Source organism: Anolis carolinensis, chromosome 1 (assembly GCF_035594765.1).
Source record: "Anolis carolinensis isolate JA03-04 chromosome 1, rAnoCar3.1.pri, whole genome shotgun sequence".
In the NCBI taxonomy this organism is placed as follows: domain Eukaryota; kingdom Metazoa; phylum Chordata; class Lepidosauria; order Squamata; family Dactyloidae; genus Anolis; species Anolis carolinensis.
The window spans coordinates 342,233,166-342,250,443 of record NC_085841.1 but is presented as its reverse complement, the minus strand read 5'-3'; the positions used below and the strand labels follow the sequence as shown (position 1 = coordinate 342,250,443).

Here is a 17,278-nt window from a genome sequence, read left to right as displayed (position 1 = left end):
ATGTCAATCTGTCAATCCGGTAGGCTGTTAGGAATTGTGGGAGTTGAAGTCCAAAACAACTGGAGGGGCAAAGTTTGCCCATGCCTGCTATATATCGTATTTACGAGCATTCAGCATGTCTGTGTGTGACTATTTCTAGACCCTTCAAGTACTCCAGATTTGTACAAAAATATATTCTTTTTCCTCCCCACCATGGTTTGGATCCAGCCTTGAAAACCTGCTGAGTGACCTTGAGCAAGTTACACAAAAGGATGGCAAGGGCAAATGTTTGACTACATCTTACCCAGAAAACCCTTAAAACAAGGGTTGCCATAAATTGGAATCCACATGAAGGCACATAAGAACAACAAACTCATGAGCAAGAGCTGCCCTATGGACAATTATAGTTGCCATTTATGCACTAAACCATTTGAATCTTTCACAGTACTTTTTTTTTTTTTTACTGAAGAGCACTGTTGAACTTGGTGCCTGTGAAATTCAGCTTGTTCATTTGGAGCAGGGATTTCATTCTCCTTGAATGCTGGGGAAGTGGGTTTTCCAAGCCTCACGACTGTAGGTGGAAATGTGTACAAAACAAGGTCTCTCCAAATAGCTTAATTTTATTAGCAGTTTGGCACAGCATCAAATGTGACTATATACCAGGCACCCATTGAGTTCAGGCTGAATCAGCATTGTTGTCTTTCTGGTTCTGATTTGTCATGTCTTTTGACCTTGGTAGTTATGTGCATTGATATCTGAGGATAGTTGAATAGATCTTGACGCTATTGTTTCATTTTTAGTGATTTAAGTATGCGGGGATGCACCTATAAAAAGTAGGACAATCATCATCCAGCTCAGGCAGCTGGAGTAATAAAACACTAAATAACATGGCATGCAGCCTTTCCAGAGTTAATGTCTTTGTTTACAACTTAGATCTTAAGGGAGTCCTTGATAACCTGAGTAATGTAAGTACTGTACCAAGAAAATGCTGTTCTTTCCTTTCTGTTCTAAACTTGGCATATTCCACATTTTGTTGTTGATGCTGCTTGGCTTAACTTTTTGCTTCCCTTGCCTTAAGATCTGTCAGCTGTCCAATTGTAAAATTAGGCTCTCTTTCTGCCAGCTGACATGCTCTTGAATCAGAGTGCCTAAACTATCTTGGGTAATTGAAACTGTGCATGTTTAAAGACAAAGGTGGTTAGTTATGCAAAAAGAGCTGCCTTTTTAAAATTTGAAACTGACACACTCCAGTCAATCAGCCAGTCACCATGACTTACATAAGCATCTTTTGAAAAAGCTTAGTAGGTGATAAATCTGTGATATGTTAAAATACTTGCAATTTCATAGGGTTTAATGTGCTTCAGTTATATCATTTTCTAATGCAGACATCCTCATTCATTAGTCCAGGGGCGTCATTTTTTTTATTTGTTCCACTGATTTTCCAAACACATAGGGTTTAATGTGTTGTCAAAGGCTTTCATGGCCAGAATTACTGGGTTGCTGTGAGTTCTTTTCAGGCTCTATGGCCGTCTTCCAGTAGCATTCTCTCCTGATGTTTTGCCCGCATCTGTGGCTGGCATCTTCAGAGGTTCTGTTGGCATTGAATCAAGTGAAGTGTGTGTGTGTGTGTGTGTGTGTGTGTGTGTGTGTGTGTGTATATATATATATATATATATATATATATATATATCTGTGGAATGTGTTGGGTGTGAGAAAGTACCCTTGTCTGTTTGAAGCAAGTGTGAATGTTGCAATTAGCAAGCTTGGCTAGCAATGAGTAGCCATTAAGCCGCGAAGTCAATCAGTGAGGGTATCTGCATAGAGGTAGCCTTGCCTCTATTGCCTGAAGAGACACTCTGTTTGGGAGGTGTTAACTGGCACTTGATTGTTTGCTATCTGGAATTCCCCTGTTTCTGAGTGGTGTTCCTTAATTACTGTCTTGATTCTGGTGTTTCTTTAATACTAGTAACCAGATTTTGTTCATTTTCATGGTTTCCTCCTTTCTGTTGAAATTGTTCACATGCCTGTGGATTTCAATGGCTTCTTTGAGTTGTCTGACATTATGCTATAGCTGACTTCTCTGGTTGGATTATTCTGCAGTGCCTTTCATGTTCTTTGATTCGTGTCTGGGTGCTGCGTTTGGTGGTCCCTATGTAGACTTGTCCACAGCTGCACGGTATACGGTAGACTCCTGCAGTGGTTAGAGGATCCCTCTTATCCTTTGCTGAATGTAGCATTTGTTAAATTTTCTCAATGGATCTGTAGGTTGTTTGTAGAACATGAAAGGCACTGCAGACTAATTCAACAACCCTAAAGTTTAGGGTGGGGTGGAAAAATGACCTTGGAGAGCCGCGGAACTTAGTTTGGGGACCCTTGATTTTGAGTGTTGCACTAGGATTGGGAAGATCTGGATTCAAATTCTCATTTAATCATAAGGTGTATGGAGTGACTGTTTGATGACACTCATTTTTTGTTAGGATTGTTGATTATATGTGAGCCAGTCAAAGCTTTTATTTAGCTACCCACACATTGAGAGGAATATCATGACAGTAAAAAACTGTTCAGCAATGGATTAGACTGCCTTAGGATGCATCTATATTGTAGAATTATTGCAGTTTGACACCACTTTGTCCTGGCCATGGAATTTGGTGAGGCAACAGCACTTTTTTGTGGATTCGGCTAAAGATATTCCTTGTTCCCTTAGAATAGCAAATGATGGACTCTCCTTCTTTGGAGGTCTTTAAAGAGAAGTTAGATGGTCCCTTGGTTTTACTGTAGGACAGAGGGTTAAGCTGGATGCCCTTCACAGTTACTTGTGACTCTGTGATTCTACATCTGCTTGTATGGACTTTGGGAGAGGAACATCATAGTTGAATGGAAGACTGCACAGCCATCAGGTGCCAAAATAATTGAGAAGGTATTTGCCAATGGACCACTTGTTTTGTTTACCTTATAAATCTTCTACAACACAGAAGAACTATAGTTCCTCCTCTGTTCTTTTCACCATTCAGTGTAATTGGTCTGGAACCTGAGAGAGTCCATGTTCTGACTCATTAAAGACTTGATGTGGTTTGGGGCCAGTCTCTCTGCTTCAGCCTGAATCATCTCACTGATTTGTATAAATAAAATGGAAGACAGTTATGTATACAGCCTTGAACTCAATGCAGGAAATCAAGCATATAAATACAACTAGTAAATAAAAATGTACAGTTTACACATCTCAAAGAAGATTAGAAAATTTACATTATAAGTGAGAATATTGTGACTGTCCTTGCTTTGTTTTTTTCGGGTTTGTGAGTATATGTAAATGCCTTCAAGTTTCAACATGAATTTACCAGACTACTCTTAGGCAGCAAATACAGTTGTTCCTCTACATTTTGCAGATTATTCATGGATTTAATTTTAAAATATTATTTCTGAAAACTCTAGGTCAGTGGTTCTCAACTTGAGGTCCCCAAATGTTTTTGGCTTACAACTCCCAGAAATCCCAGCCAGTTTACCAGCTCTTAGGATTTCTGGGAGTTGAAGGCCAAAAACATCTGGGGACCCCAGGTTGAGAACCACTACTCTGGGTCCTCTGGTCTTAACTTCTTCCAGTCTTGCTGGAGGACCTATTGATTTCTAGAGAGAACATAGAAATTCTATAGAGATGATCTCTCAGGTAAAAAAATAGCAATTTATTTATTTACAGCTTTTCTCTTTCACATGGGCCCTGTGCCTCTAACACCATCTGACCGTACTTAGACATAATTTCACCTGTTCTTTCCACTAAAATGTAGCCTATAGCAAGGCTTTTAAAACTCTTTCCATGCATGACCTTTTTCATCTTGAGAATTTTTTACATGGCCCTGGGTATTTATGTATCTAAAATTAGGTTAAAAAAACATTTACTGATAATAAATCAGCATTTGCAAGGATTGCTAAATAGGCTGATTTTCCTTTTTATGAAGTACAGCTGAAGCACCTTCTGCAGAGTCTGCTGTGAACACTGCACAACAGACTTGTGTAAATGTCTAAAATAGCTACTAGGTGACGTTCAGAAAACTTTTACTGTTGCCAAATTTTTGAGACCCCAACATTGGGTTAAGGGGACCCCATTTGGAGTCAGGACCCACAGTGGCCTATAGGACCTGGTATTCAAAGACATGCCCCCATTCTGACTACTAGAGCTGACCCACCTTAGTTTCTGGGATCAGACAGGATCTAATGCATTTAGGATATTTAAGCATCTCATGCAACATTAAGTCACATTTGCACAAATATTTCAAAATATGGAAATAGCAGCTGCTGATGCATGGTGCTGATAATTATCAGGGTGACAGCAGGTGAGGTGGCTGATTTTTATTTTAGCTTTGCTCCATTAATGAAAATTGCTCCTTTAATTATTTTATTGTATTTGGAGGAAATTCCTTGTAGTTACCAAATTAGTAGTTTTAAAACAGTAGTCTGCAGCAGGATTCTTCCACAGTTCTTTGTAAGAATTGGGGGTTAAGTTTGTGTTTTATCCAAAGATGCATTTAACATCATACATGATCTTGATAAACAGCCAGAAGGGAGCAAGCGGTTAGCTAAATATGTCGTTTGAAAATAATGTTTGAAAATAATTGTTACCTTTCCCTTAAGTACAAAGTTAGCTTTGATGGTGTAACTTAGTACTGAGGTTAAAATATTAGAATTCAGAGTAATTCATGTTAGACATCAACAATGTTCACAGTAATTTGCAGTCATCAGTTGCTTCACACACATTGCCTTTTTGAATTATTTGCCCTATCTTTTTGTCTGGATGTGCTAGTGCCAAGCGGTACAGAAGCTTATTTATTAGCTCATACAATAGAGTCTCACTTATCCAACGTTCTGGATTATCCAACACATTTTTGTAGTCAATGTTTTCAATATATCGTGATATTTTGGTGCTAAATTCATAAATACAGTAATTACAACATGGCATTACTGCGTATTGAACTACTTTTTCTCTCAAATTTATTGTATAACATGATGTTTTGGTGTTTAATTTGTAAAATCATAACCTAATTTGATGTGTAATAGGCTTTTCCTTAATCTCTCCTTATTATCCAACATATTCGCTTATCCAACATTCTGCCAGCCCGTTTATGTTGGATAAGTGAGACTCTACTGTATTTGTTTTGTTTTGTTCCTTTAAAAAATCTGTAAGAGCAATAATGGAAAACTATCCTAAAATAATTGCATATTGTAAGAATGATCTCAAATGCCACAGAATGAGTAAATGAACTGTTAAAAGGGTTTTCCATAATTGTAGAGATGCTAAAATGGGTTGTCAGATTGCTTTAGGATTACTGTTTCTCCAGAAAGGAATAGAAGTTTCATAAATTGCTGTTCCCTTCCCATCCACCCATGAGAAAGGCACTGGAGCTTTAAAGGCAAACCAAATAAATCTGAGGGAAATACAGACCTGCTGTGTTAAAGACTTTGCCACACTCTTCCTGTGATGACCCAAAGCTTGTAGGTCACTGCTGCCTGGAGTGTTTTCACTTTTTAAAAAATGTGCCCTACTGCCCCAGCCATTTTCTGAACTGTTCCATTATTCCAGAAAGTTTAAGAACATTGTAAACATTAAAGATTTAATATGTCACCACCAAGGTTTAGGGACAGTAGTATAGTGGAGGCAAGTCTCAAAGGTTCAAGCTGGGACTTTTTAATTGTCAGGGATGATAACAAAAGCTGCCACTTTTCTCGGACAGCTCTGACCTCTCTGATTTGAGCTGAGGAAAAGGTGCTGCAAAGGTTTAAAGAAAAGTGGAATCCCGGAGGTAAAAAGCTGTAACTCTCACAGTAGTTGAGACTGGATGAGGATTTCCCCAGTGACATATTATTGTGAGGTATCAGGCATTCCACTTCTCTACTTTGGACAAAATTCAGCCAATTGCCTTCTCCAATACCTCTTTGGTTTCCTATTGACCAAATAGGCCTCCTCACAAAATCAAATTGATCAGATCCTGCTTCTCACAATATCCCACCCCTCAGCACCAAATATGTATATACATAACAGATCCCTTAATCCAGGTGGGCGCCATACTTTTGAACCTTTGATATCCTTCCACTCACCCCTCCCCTTGTTCCCCCATTTAAACTCTTTCTGGATTAGGTTCTTGGGCCTCAGAGTGAATTCTTAAGTGACAGCTTGTGGCTGTGTTGTTCTAATGAGTTGTTTGTATGGTCTGGCTCCAATACCAGCTTTATAGCCACAGCTAATGGAGCCCCCATGGTGCAATGGGTTAAACCCTTGTGCCAGCAGAACTACCCCAGTCTGTCAGCTCTAGTTCCCCATTTGGGGACACGAGAGAAGTCTCCCACAGGATGGTAAAAACATTAAACATCTGGGCATCCCCTGGGCAACATCCTTGCAGACTGCTAGTTCTTTCACACCAGAAGTGACTTGCAGTTTCTCAAGTTGCTCCTGACATAAAAAAACAACAGCTAGAGGTAGTTGTAAAACAACAAGAAGAATAGATTTATTAAACACAGAACAATATATTGAGCTCTAATATGCCATAGTTAGTTCTTCCTTCTGGTGGCTATCCTCTCGCCTCTCAATTTATTTCTGTCTTTGTCAAATCTGTCCTTTCTCAAATCCAAAACTCTGTCTCTGTAAGCTTCAAACCCAGTCTGACCATTCCAAGGACACTTTTGTACATTCGATTCACTTATAGCCCCCCCCCTTCTCAGCCTTTCTGAGCCATAACTGGCTGCTTTCTCCTTCATACTAAGGAAGTCAAACCATGTTGACATTATTTTCCTCATGTCCTGCTAAGTTGCTTCCCATAAGCATCTGTTCCACCAGTGTTCCACATGAGTTCTGCTGTTCTTCTGAAATGTGGCTTATATTCCATGCAGTTGCAATGCAGAATTGCAGGATCAAAAATGTTTGGGTTTTTAATATATATATATATCCTGCATTTTTTCCAGCACAAGATTCAAGGCAGTTCACAACAAGCTAAAACAAGAACCACTGATAACTAATAGATAAATCCATGTTACAGGCTCTACTTTACTGTTAGAAGGGGGAAAGCACCACAAAAGTAGTGCTTGAAGGAAAACAAAGTTGACTGCACTAATGAGCCGTGTTGTTGTTGCTATTTTTATTTGTTTTCCCCCAGATTGGGACACCAATTAGCTAACAACTTTAAGAATGATAATTACCCCTTTCATTCAGAAAATTCAGTGATTCTAGCACAGTGGTTCTCAACCTGTGGGTCCCCAGATGTTTTGGCCTACAACTCCCAGAAACCCAGCCAGTTTGCCAGCGGTTAGAATTTCTGGGAATTGAAAGCCAAAAATCTGGGGGCCCACAGGTTGAGAACCACTGCAGAATTCCATGACTCCCTTGGCTGCCCACCCAGGCTACTTCTTCTCAGGTGGGAAGCCCATTAATTTGGTGCATGATACCAGATAGTATAGAAAAGAGGTGAACAATTGCTAACAGGTGATTCTGGGTGCCACCCTATTTTTGTTTTTGTTCTATTTAAAGAAGTAAACAAATTTAATTTTTAAATAATCATTTGGTTCATTATAAATACGTTTCAACTTTTATTAATTTTATTAATAACATTTCATTATAGCTAACAAAACATCTTTCTTAATGTAAGTAGCCGCAAAGATAATTTTAACTTCAACTTAATGTATTACTCCTACTTCGATAGTTGAGGTTAATTTAATTTAAGAGCAGCAGACATTCTATAGTAATTTGTTCCTTGATAGAATTATAATCCGCAGAGCATAGGAGGTGCTGGTCCATGAAGTGGGATTGACTCACTCAAAATCCAATGAATGGACTTCAGGCTTTAGGTACAGGACAATTTTGTCTCTCTCTGATTATTCTCTGCCTCTCTTACCTTGCTCTTTCTTTTCTTCTTTAGTCTCCCCTCATACCTGGCTCTTTCTTTCTTGATCTTTACAAAGTGTAGTGCAGGTCTCTCTCACACCAATGCCCCCCCCCCCCCCCACACACACACACACTGTAGAACAGGGCTTCGTAAACTATGGGCCCCAACCCCAAATGGGGTCCCCTTTAGTTCAATGTTGGTTCCTAAAACTTTGACAACAGTAAAAGGTTTCTGAACACTTATACAAGTACATGACTCTGTTAGCATTGTTTACAGTGGACTCCAGAGAAAATGCTTCAGCTGTACTTTATAAAAAGGGAAATCAGCCAGTTTAGCAAGCCAAGGTAAAGGTAAAGGTAAAGGTTTCCCCTGACGTTAAGTCCAGTCATGTCTGACTCTGGGGGTTGGTGCTCATCTCCATTTCTAAGCCGAAGAGCCGGCGTTTCAAGCCTAGCAAATGTTAATTTATTATCAGTAATTGTTTGATTTTTAAACCTATTTTATATACCTATATACCCTAGGGTTGCATAAAAATGTCTCAGGAGGAAAGGGGTCATGGAAAAAATTAAGAAGCCCTGCTGTAGAAAATAAGTGAGGAAAGTGAAACCTTCCAGCTATTGTTGGATTACCAATTGTAGCATACCTTGCCATCATGGTTGTTCATGCCTTCTAAGATATTACAGAGATCCATTCTTGGAAGCAATAATTGTGCAATGATCTGTCAGATGGATAGTACAATATGATCCCTGTATTCATGAGGAATGCATTTCCGAAATTACAGTGTAAATAGGAAATCATGGATAATAGAGAATCCTGTTGAAATGAATAACTTCCACCAGAAGTTGCCATAGAGTTGCCCTAGAGGACCTACACAATTCCTAGAGAAGTATCCTTTCTAGAAATTTGCTAGGTTTTCTGGCAGAAATAATATAGAACATAGAACATAGAAAAGTCCTTAATTAAATGTGGATAGATGAACTTGTGAATACTGATTCCGAAGGCATTGAAATCATATTATATGTTCTTTAGGGATCATGACTGCTAGTTCCAGGATTGGATTCTGGTCTTATTTTGACCAAAGGACTAGAGCTCTATTAATGTTTTCACAGTCTATTGTGGATGTAAACTGTTGTGGGAAACACATACCAGGTACATAGTTGCCATTTCTGCTATCTTAGTGCCAGATTATTTCTTGTTGTTACTTTCATATCACATCTCAATGTGGTGTCCACAGTCTTCCTGTGAGATGGTTTAGGATGTGGAATAAGGACTAGATCAAGGTCAGTCATTGATGTTCATTACTCAGAAAGAAATTAAAACTTGAAGCCTATTCACACTGTACAGATTTAGTACTATCATTTCACTTTGTCTTTTGTGGAGCCCTGGAGTTTGTTGTTTGGTGAGACATCAGAATCCCCTAGGATGTTCCCATGACAAAGTGGAATTATAGAATAACTGTGTAGTATTAAAGAGTCCACAGTTTCTCTGGTTCTAGTTCACACTCTGTCCATTACATCATGAGTGTTAGTGGAATGTAAGAGTATTGAGTCCAGTGTGCTTAGAATTCAGATTTTTCTGTTCAACATAGAAACATGAAAACTGTATCCTAACATTTTCCTGGAAAAAAAAGCTTAGTGAAATTGTTGTTGCTATATCTTCCAATTGACTCTTAAGGCTCCATCTACACTGTTAAACTAGTGCAGTTTGACCCTACTTTAACTGCCATGACAATATTATAGTTTTATAGGTCTTTAGCCTTCTTTGCTGATGCCTCACCAAAATTCAACTCCCATAATTCCATAGCATTGAGCCATGACTGTTAAAGTGGTGTTGCATTGCATTCATAGTGTAGATGCACCCTGAGTTATGGTGACACTATGCTAGATTTTCATGTCAATGTGTATTTGGAGGAGGGTTGCCCTTGCCTTCCTCTTGGGTGCAGAGAGTGAATTGTCCAGAGTTGCCAGTGGGTTTTCATGGGTGAGTGTGGATTCATACCTTTAAAATCATTACACCACACTGGTTCTCCATGATAGTATAGTATGTTGGGTTGAAATACTTGTCAGCCTAGTTTGTAACATATTGTGCTTTCAAAAAGGATGAGAAGAATGCTAGTATCAAAAGATAACAACGTCAACAGCAAAAAGCTTACATCTTTCTTATAAATTAGCTCCTTACTTCTCAATGTATTGGTTGTTTTAGAGTCTGTTTTAAGTTGTAGATTAATTATTTGTTCCTTTGCTGATTCCAATTACACCCTTCTCTGCATTTGAACATGCCTTCAGAAAGTCTTACACACCAGTAAAAATGAAACAAATCAATCTCTGGCATATAGTTGTAAAAGACACAACACGTACATGCACAAAAATGGAATGAGCAGAAAAATACAGATGCAAGCATCTAATATTATGGCACTGATAGGATCGCCAAACATAATGGGATCATCTTAGTCTTCTCATCGCGACCATCTAGATTAGATACTGTTCAAAGGAGGAGCTTTGAATTGCTGATTTAGCTATTCACTAATAGGATGGTGCTGTTTCCTATCTTCTCTCTTCCCAGCCTGAGGGAATGGCTGCAGGATGATGAAGGAGATATGATTTTCCTTCTTTCACAGCTGTTTCAATTAATGTCAGAGATGCAGCCAAAGTGAAAATTTAATTCCATTTACAAATTTCTAAACGTTGTTAAGTGAGACACTGAAAATAATTCACACAATTTTATATTTTCTGTGCTTGTATTTCTTTGATAACTTTGCCTCTCTTCCTAAATATTCAAATTTGTGTTTTAAGTTATTGAAATGCAAGAGATTTTGGAAATGTAGGGACATTTCAAAGAGGCAAAATTTTTCTTTGGGCCTAATGCCCTTCTTTTTCCTCTTCCTGTACCTACACTTCTGAGTCCTGCCCAGTCCCAAAAAGCACACTCAGTCTTACCATGGATGTATTAATATATCATTGAAGGCATTTAGTCTCCAAGTGGATGTAAACAAAAAGATTTTGCTCTCAGAAAAAAAATAATGGGACAAAAGTTCATAGTCCTTTCCACTGACAAGGGTGACAGTAACATCCAGACAAGAAAGTCTGGGCATGGGAGTGAATAAAAAGCGGTCTCTTTATTCCCTCTCTTGAAACATTAATCTGAATGAATGCCAGTCATATATTAATTTAGTAGATCATTAAAACACAAAATGAGCTGTAAGATTTGTAGGATACCTATATTTAGCTAACTCTTTCAACAGTGGGCAAAGCTTTGTTGTCTTTTTAATCTGCCAACCTGAAGGCAGCTTGTATAGGCATTAGAGAAAGAAAAGAGCAATTACACATCAAATGAGTCATCATGCTTCGTGAGAGCAGCAGTTTTCCCCATATTTCTCCTCCATATTTTCTAGTAATACCGTATGTTCGGTTTTGTACCAAGAAACCCATAGAGAATCATTTTCACTGTCAAAGAATGAACAGGAGAGTTCTGCGTGTCCAGGTGATGTATGCAGTATTTTAAAGTGAATCTGAAATTAACATTCTCTAAGGATTTCAATTTTTTATACCAAAAATGCATATCTAAATATAGGATTTCAAAATTCTCACCAAGATCCAGTGTTTTCTTAAAAAGGAAAACCACTTTGTACTTCTAAAAAAAGACCTGCTCCCATCATGGTATCTACTTAGCCCTGTACTATATTTATAAATTATGCTATGAGACTCTTGATTATTCAGTTAATAGAATTTGGATATGTTTCTTTTGCTGCAAATCCCACATTTTCTCCCCTGCAGTGACTGTGACTGTGGTGACTTGAGGGCTGAGGATTGCCACAAAAAACAGAGCCTTTTCTAAGTCTTAATTGGTGTTTTGTGCCTTGTTCTGCAACAGCTGCTTGTTTACATAGCTCAACAGAACAGGACATTTATTGCAAGAAAACAGTTCTGTACTCAAATTTCAGCTTTTGACATCATCTAAAATGATTTGTTTAACATCAGGGTGGATAGCTGTGGAAGGTAAGGGAGCCATATCTACCAGCTGGAAGACTTTAGAGCAGAGCTTTCCAAACTGTGTGTCGCAACACATTAGCGTGTCAGCTGCATTGTGCAGGTGCATCACATGGATTGTGGATTATTTGGATTTTGGAGTTCTGGATAAGGCTTGTGCTATTGACTATTTGTGATTGTCCCTTGTGGACATGGCCAAGCCTGTTTTCACTTCCTGTCTGAGATTGCAAAATCAAGAATCTTATCAAATATTTGCAGGCCACCTTACTTGGTGGGACATGCTTACTTCGTCTGCTTACTTCGTCTGGAAGATATTTTCATTGATCATGTATCCCTGAAGCCTATATACATTGGAACCAATATCAGACTTAGATAACTTTTGTGTTAGAGCTGTTGCTTCTTTTCATTTTGCCTGGTACTACCGAATTGAGCTTTGTACGGGGAACTTTAATAATACTATATGCTATTTGGACATTATATTTTCTTTGTACATAGACCATCTTATTTTGTGTAGATACTTTACAAGTATTCTGGGATTTTGTATAGTGAGACATGAAAGAAGCGTCCCAGCAGGATGGTAACATATCTGGGCGTCTCCTGGGCAACGTCTCTGTAGACGGCCAATTCTCTAACACCAGAAGCGGCTTGCAATATGTTCTCAAGTCATTTCTGACACGATAAAAAAAACAAAAAAAATTACTTGGTGTGTCAATCACAAGTTGTTTAGGAAATCTCTAGCCTATGTGAAATAAGCAATAAATCATATTAAAAATATAAATGATAGGTTTTGATGAGATATGTTCTGTTATTACAGTTTATGTATGTGTCTGTATCTCTTATAAGGAGTTGGTTAGCTAGTAAAATTGAATTACTATGTTGCAAAATGATGCATGTCTATCACCAGCATGAAATGTTTGGAAAGCTCTGCTTGAGGGGGCTGCATTTCCACTGCATCTTCTCCTGTAGAAGCAAATATAAATAAATAAAAGCTGACCCCAAACATCCATTAAGAACATGATGTTCTCATTATGTTTGGGGCCTTCCTGGGAAGGGCATTTTGGAGTATCTTGAGGCAGAAAATGTTTATTGAATAATTTTACATTTTTAGGAAGTCTCCAAATGTAATGGAAATGCCTTTCACATCCTCTAGAAATCGTTCTGGAGGAAAAAAGCATTTTGGAAAAAAATATTTCATCCCCTTGGGACGGTGTACATCTGAATAGTCCTGTGCAGCTCTTCTTAAAGTGAATGGCCATCTATTACTTCTGCAGGAAGAAGTTCCAGTGATATGCAGACACCACTGAAAAGGCCCTGTCTGTGAGACCTGTCTGTTTGATGATTTTTGTGATGAGCCAAGAAATAAGGCCTTTGAGCCTGGGCCCAGACAGGTTATGTGTAAACATGTAGTCCTTTGAAAATCCTCTAAATATTTTAAAAGTTAAAGACTGAGCCCAGGCATGAACAGGAAACCACTTTAGTGCCTGGCACCAAGAGTACAGGAGGACCTCTTTATCTTCAGGATACCTGGGTTTCATCTACCCACATCTGACAAAATAAGTCTTCTCCGGGAATTTTCTCAGTCCCCCAGGTAATTCTGTGGCATGTTTCTGCAGGACGTAGCACTTTCCTAAGAATGATACTTCTTTAGGAATTAACTAGGTGCTTCAGGATGACACTGTGGTGGAAGGTGTTCATTACAATATGATTCACTATTACCCACAGTTTCCTGTTTCCACACTAAATTGAGAAACATATCCCCTGCTTATATAGGGGTTATATTGTATTCTGGTCCTTGGGTCTTTTAACAGCTGAAGATTCCAAATAATAGCATCACATACTTTACATTTCAGAAATCTGGTCTGGGTGTAATGAGAGCACAAGCAACTTACATCAGATAGAAGTTTATAAGGAAATGAAATAATGGAATAATGGAAATTAATATTTTAAACCAGAAACAACTAATAATGAATACATTTTGTTCTGTATTTTTCATAGTTGTCTTTCTTTATTTCTGTCTATGTATTTGTAAACTGCTTTCCTGCTTAAAATATTTAAAGCAATTATACGCAACATTCCTGCAACAAACATTAACCCAGTTCTTTTTGTTACATAAGATGCTATCCTATTCACCTTTACATAGGAGTAATTTACTTAGAGCCCAGTGAGAGAGATGAGTAAATGTGTAGAGTGAGAACCAAATTAAAGAGATTGCAACAAGACTATTGGAATATTATTACAGTAGAGTCTCAATTATCCAAGCCTCGCTTATCCAAGCTTCTGGATTATCCAAGTCATTTTTGTAGTCAATGTTTTCAATATATCATGTTATTTTGGTGCTAAATTCATAAATACAGTAATTACAACATAACATTACTGCATATTGAACTACTTTTTTCTGTCAAATGTATTGTATAACATGATGTTTTGGCGCTTAATTTGTAAAATCATAATCTAATTTGATGTTTAATAGGCTTTTCCTTAATCCCTCCTTATTATCTAAGATATTCACTTATCCAAGCTTCTACTGGCCCATTTAGCTTGGATAAGTGAGTCTCTACTGTACCTTTCTCCCTCTTCTTCATGCCTGCTCCTCTACCCACTGGAAATGCTACACAGGGGTGAGACCCATTTTGCTCTGCTATCATGATGTATGTATGTACTTATTTTTATTAGATCTGACTACGAATCTAGTGATTTGTTTCCTTGGGATTGCCTAGTCAATATCCATAGCTGTCTAATTTTATGATCACAATTTATTTGACATCAAACAATTTCACACTTGCATTAAATAGTGAGATATTATTCAGTAGATAAAGGGAGATTTTCACTACTGGCACTATTGTTATATTGTTGAGTCATTTCTGATTTAGGGCATTTTGGCATGGCAGAGGGTTGGACTGGATGGCCCTTGTGGGCTCTTCCAACTTTGTGATTCTAAGGGTTTCTTAGCCACATTTGTCCAGAGGAGATTGCCTTTGCCTTCCTCTGAAGTTGAGAGAATGTGATTTGCCCAGAGTCACACAGTTGGTTTCCATGACTGAGCAAGAGATTCAAAAATTGGCTGCCAGAGTCATAATCCATTGTTCAAACCACCTCACCATGCTGACTTTGGTTACATTGTTATTTTCATCTGAGTATGTGATCTACAGAGCATGTGATCTACAGTCTCATCAGACGGGCAAAATCGCATTTCTATAGAGTCCCATGGCGTCTGCCACTCAGCGGTCATCATTGCCCACACAATCAACCCTTATGACTTTGTGAATTTTGGTTGGCTCTTGGAAATCAATGTGGATGTTTTATGCTTAGGTTTTTTTTTTGTTATATAATTTTGTTTGCTTATGCTTTGTTTAATTTGTTGATGTTAGGTTCTAATTTTATGTTTACATGTGGGGTTATTCTGGATTATTTTGTCGGCACGTGATTGTTTTATTAAGACATTGAATGTTTGCCTTTTTGTATGTTGGAATCTGCCCAGAGAGATAAGGGGGAATACAAATAAAGGGGGTGGTGGTGGTAGTGATGATGATGATGATGATTATTATTATTATTGTTATGGGGTCCCACTAGAAGTGCCCTTATGTCAGTGGTTCTCAACCTGTGGGTACCCAGATGTTTTGTCCTTCAACTCCCAGAAATCCTAACAGCTGGTAAACTGGCTGGGATTTCTGAGAGTTGTAAGCCAAAACATCTGGGGACCCACAGGTTGAGAACCACTGCCTTATGTTATATAACGGCATCTATGGGACTATCATGGGGCTCCATTTCTGAAGAGCATGGAAGCAGAGCCAGAAGTCCATCCAATGAGGTCCCTAATGGCAATTTTAGACATTTATATGAATCTGTTGTGCAGTTTTTGTAGTAGACACTGCAGGAGGTGCTTCACCTCTACTTCATGAAAATGAAATTAGCCTGTTTAGCCAGCCATATGTTGATCTATGACCGTATTAAAGATTTGGTTTTTTGTTTACTTATCCTTGTAAATGTTGATTTATTATCAGTAAATGTTTTATTTTTATACCTATTTTATATATCTATATACCCAGGGTCACATAAAAATTTCTCAGTCAGAAAGGGACCATGTGACGAAAAAGTTTAAGATGACGTGATCTAGAGTAGTGTGTTTTGTTGGAGACCAGCAATTATTCTTTTCCAATATGCCAGGGACCAGCGCAGTCTTGGTCCCTGTGCTGTCCTACTTGGCTTTCCCTCCCTTGCTTATTTCCTGGTTGCTGTTCTTGGGAGGAATGTTCCATTGGCTCCTGTTTTGGGGGTGGAGCTTGGGACTCCCCTTTAGGTTTGGATGAGATGGTTCAGCCTGGGAGCTAATCTCTAGAGGCTTTTTTCCCTCCTATTGCCATTCCAGAGAAAAACCTTAGAGATAGGTCTTAGAATTTGGTCTGGGTTCTTTGACCTGGCAAATTCAAACAGGCAACATAAATCATGTACTTACCTTATAGTCACATCATAGCTTTAGGTATTTACCTCATAGCCTAATACTTACCATTACAGATAGAGCTCATCATAGCCACGTACTTACCTTAAAGTTTACCTCATAGCCTTGTACTTACCTTAAAGTTTACCTCATAGCCTTGTACTTACCTTACAGTTTACCTCATAGCCATGTACTTACCTTATAGTCACATCATAGCTTTAGGTATTTACCTCATAGCCTCATACTTACCATTACAGATAGAGCTCATCATAGCCACGTACTTACCTTAAAGTTTACCTCATAGCCTTGTACTTACCTTACAGTTTACCTCATAGCCATGTACTTACCTTATAGTCACATCATAGCTTTAGGTATTTACCTCATAGCCTCATACTTACCATTACAGATAGAGCTCATCATAGCCACGTACTTACCTTAAAGTTTACCTCATAGCCTTGTACTTACCTTAAAGTTTACCTCATAGCCTTGTACTTACCTTACAGTTTACCTCATAGCCTTGTACTTACCTTATAGTCACATCATAGCTTTAGGTATTTACCTCATAGCCTCATACTTACCATTACAGATAGAGCTCATCATAGCCACGTACTTACCTTAAAGTTTACCTCATAGCCTTGTACTTACCTTAAAGTTTACCTCATAGCCTTGTACTTACCTTACAGTTTACCTCATAGCCTTGTACTTACCTTATAGTCACATCATAGCTTTAGGTATTTACCTCATAGCCTCATACTTACCATTACAGATAGAGCTCATCATAGCCACGTACTTACCTTAAAGTTTACCTCATAGCCTTGTACTTACCTTAAAGTTTACCTCATAGCCTTGTACTTACCTTACAGTTTACCTCATAGCCATGTACTTACCTTACAGTTTACCTCATAGCCATGTACTTACAGTTTATCTCATAGCCTCATAGCTTACCTCATAGCCTTGTACTTACCTTATGTACTTACCTTATAGCTTATCACCTTATAGTTTACCTCAGAGTTATT

The 17,278-nt window shown here is 38.3% G+C and overlaps 1 protein-coding gene across 4 annotated transcripts in view; it reads left to right on the top strand.

The window, feature by feature from the left end:
• prima1 (proline rich membrane anchor 1) overlaps window positions 1-17,278 on the top strand; it is an 88,495-nt gene that overhangs the window by 7,852 nt on the left and 63,365 nt on the right. The gene's annotated exons all lie outside the window — the stretch shown is intronic.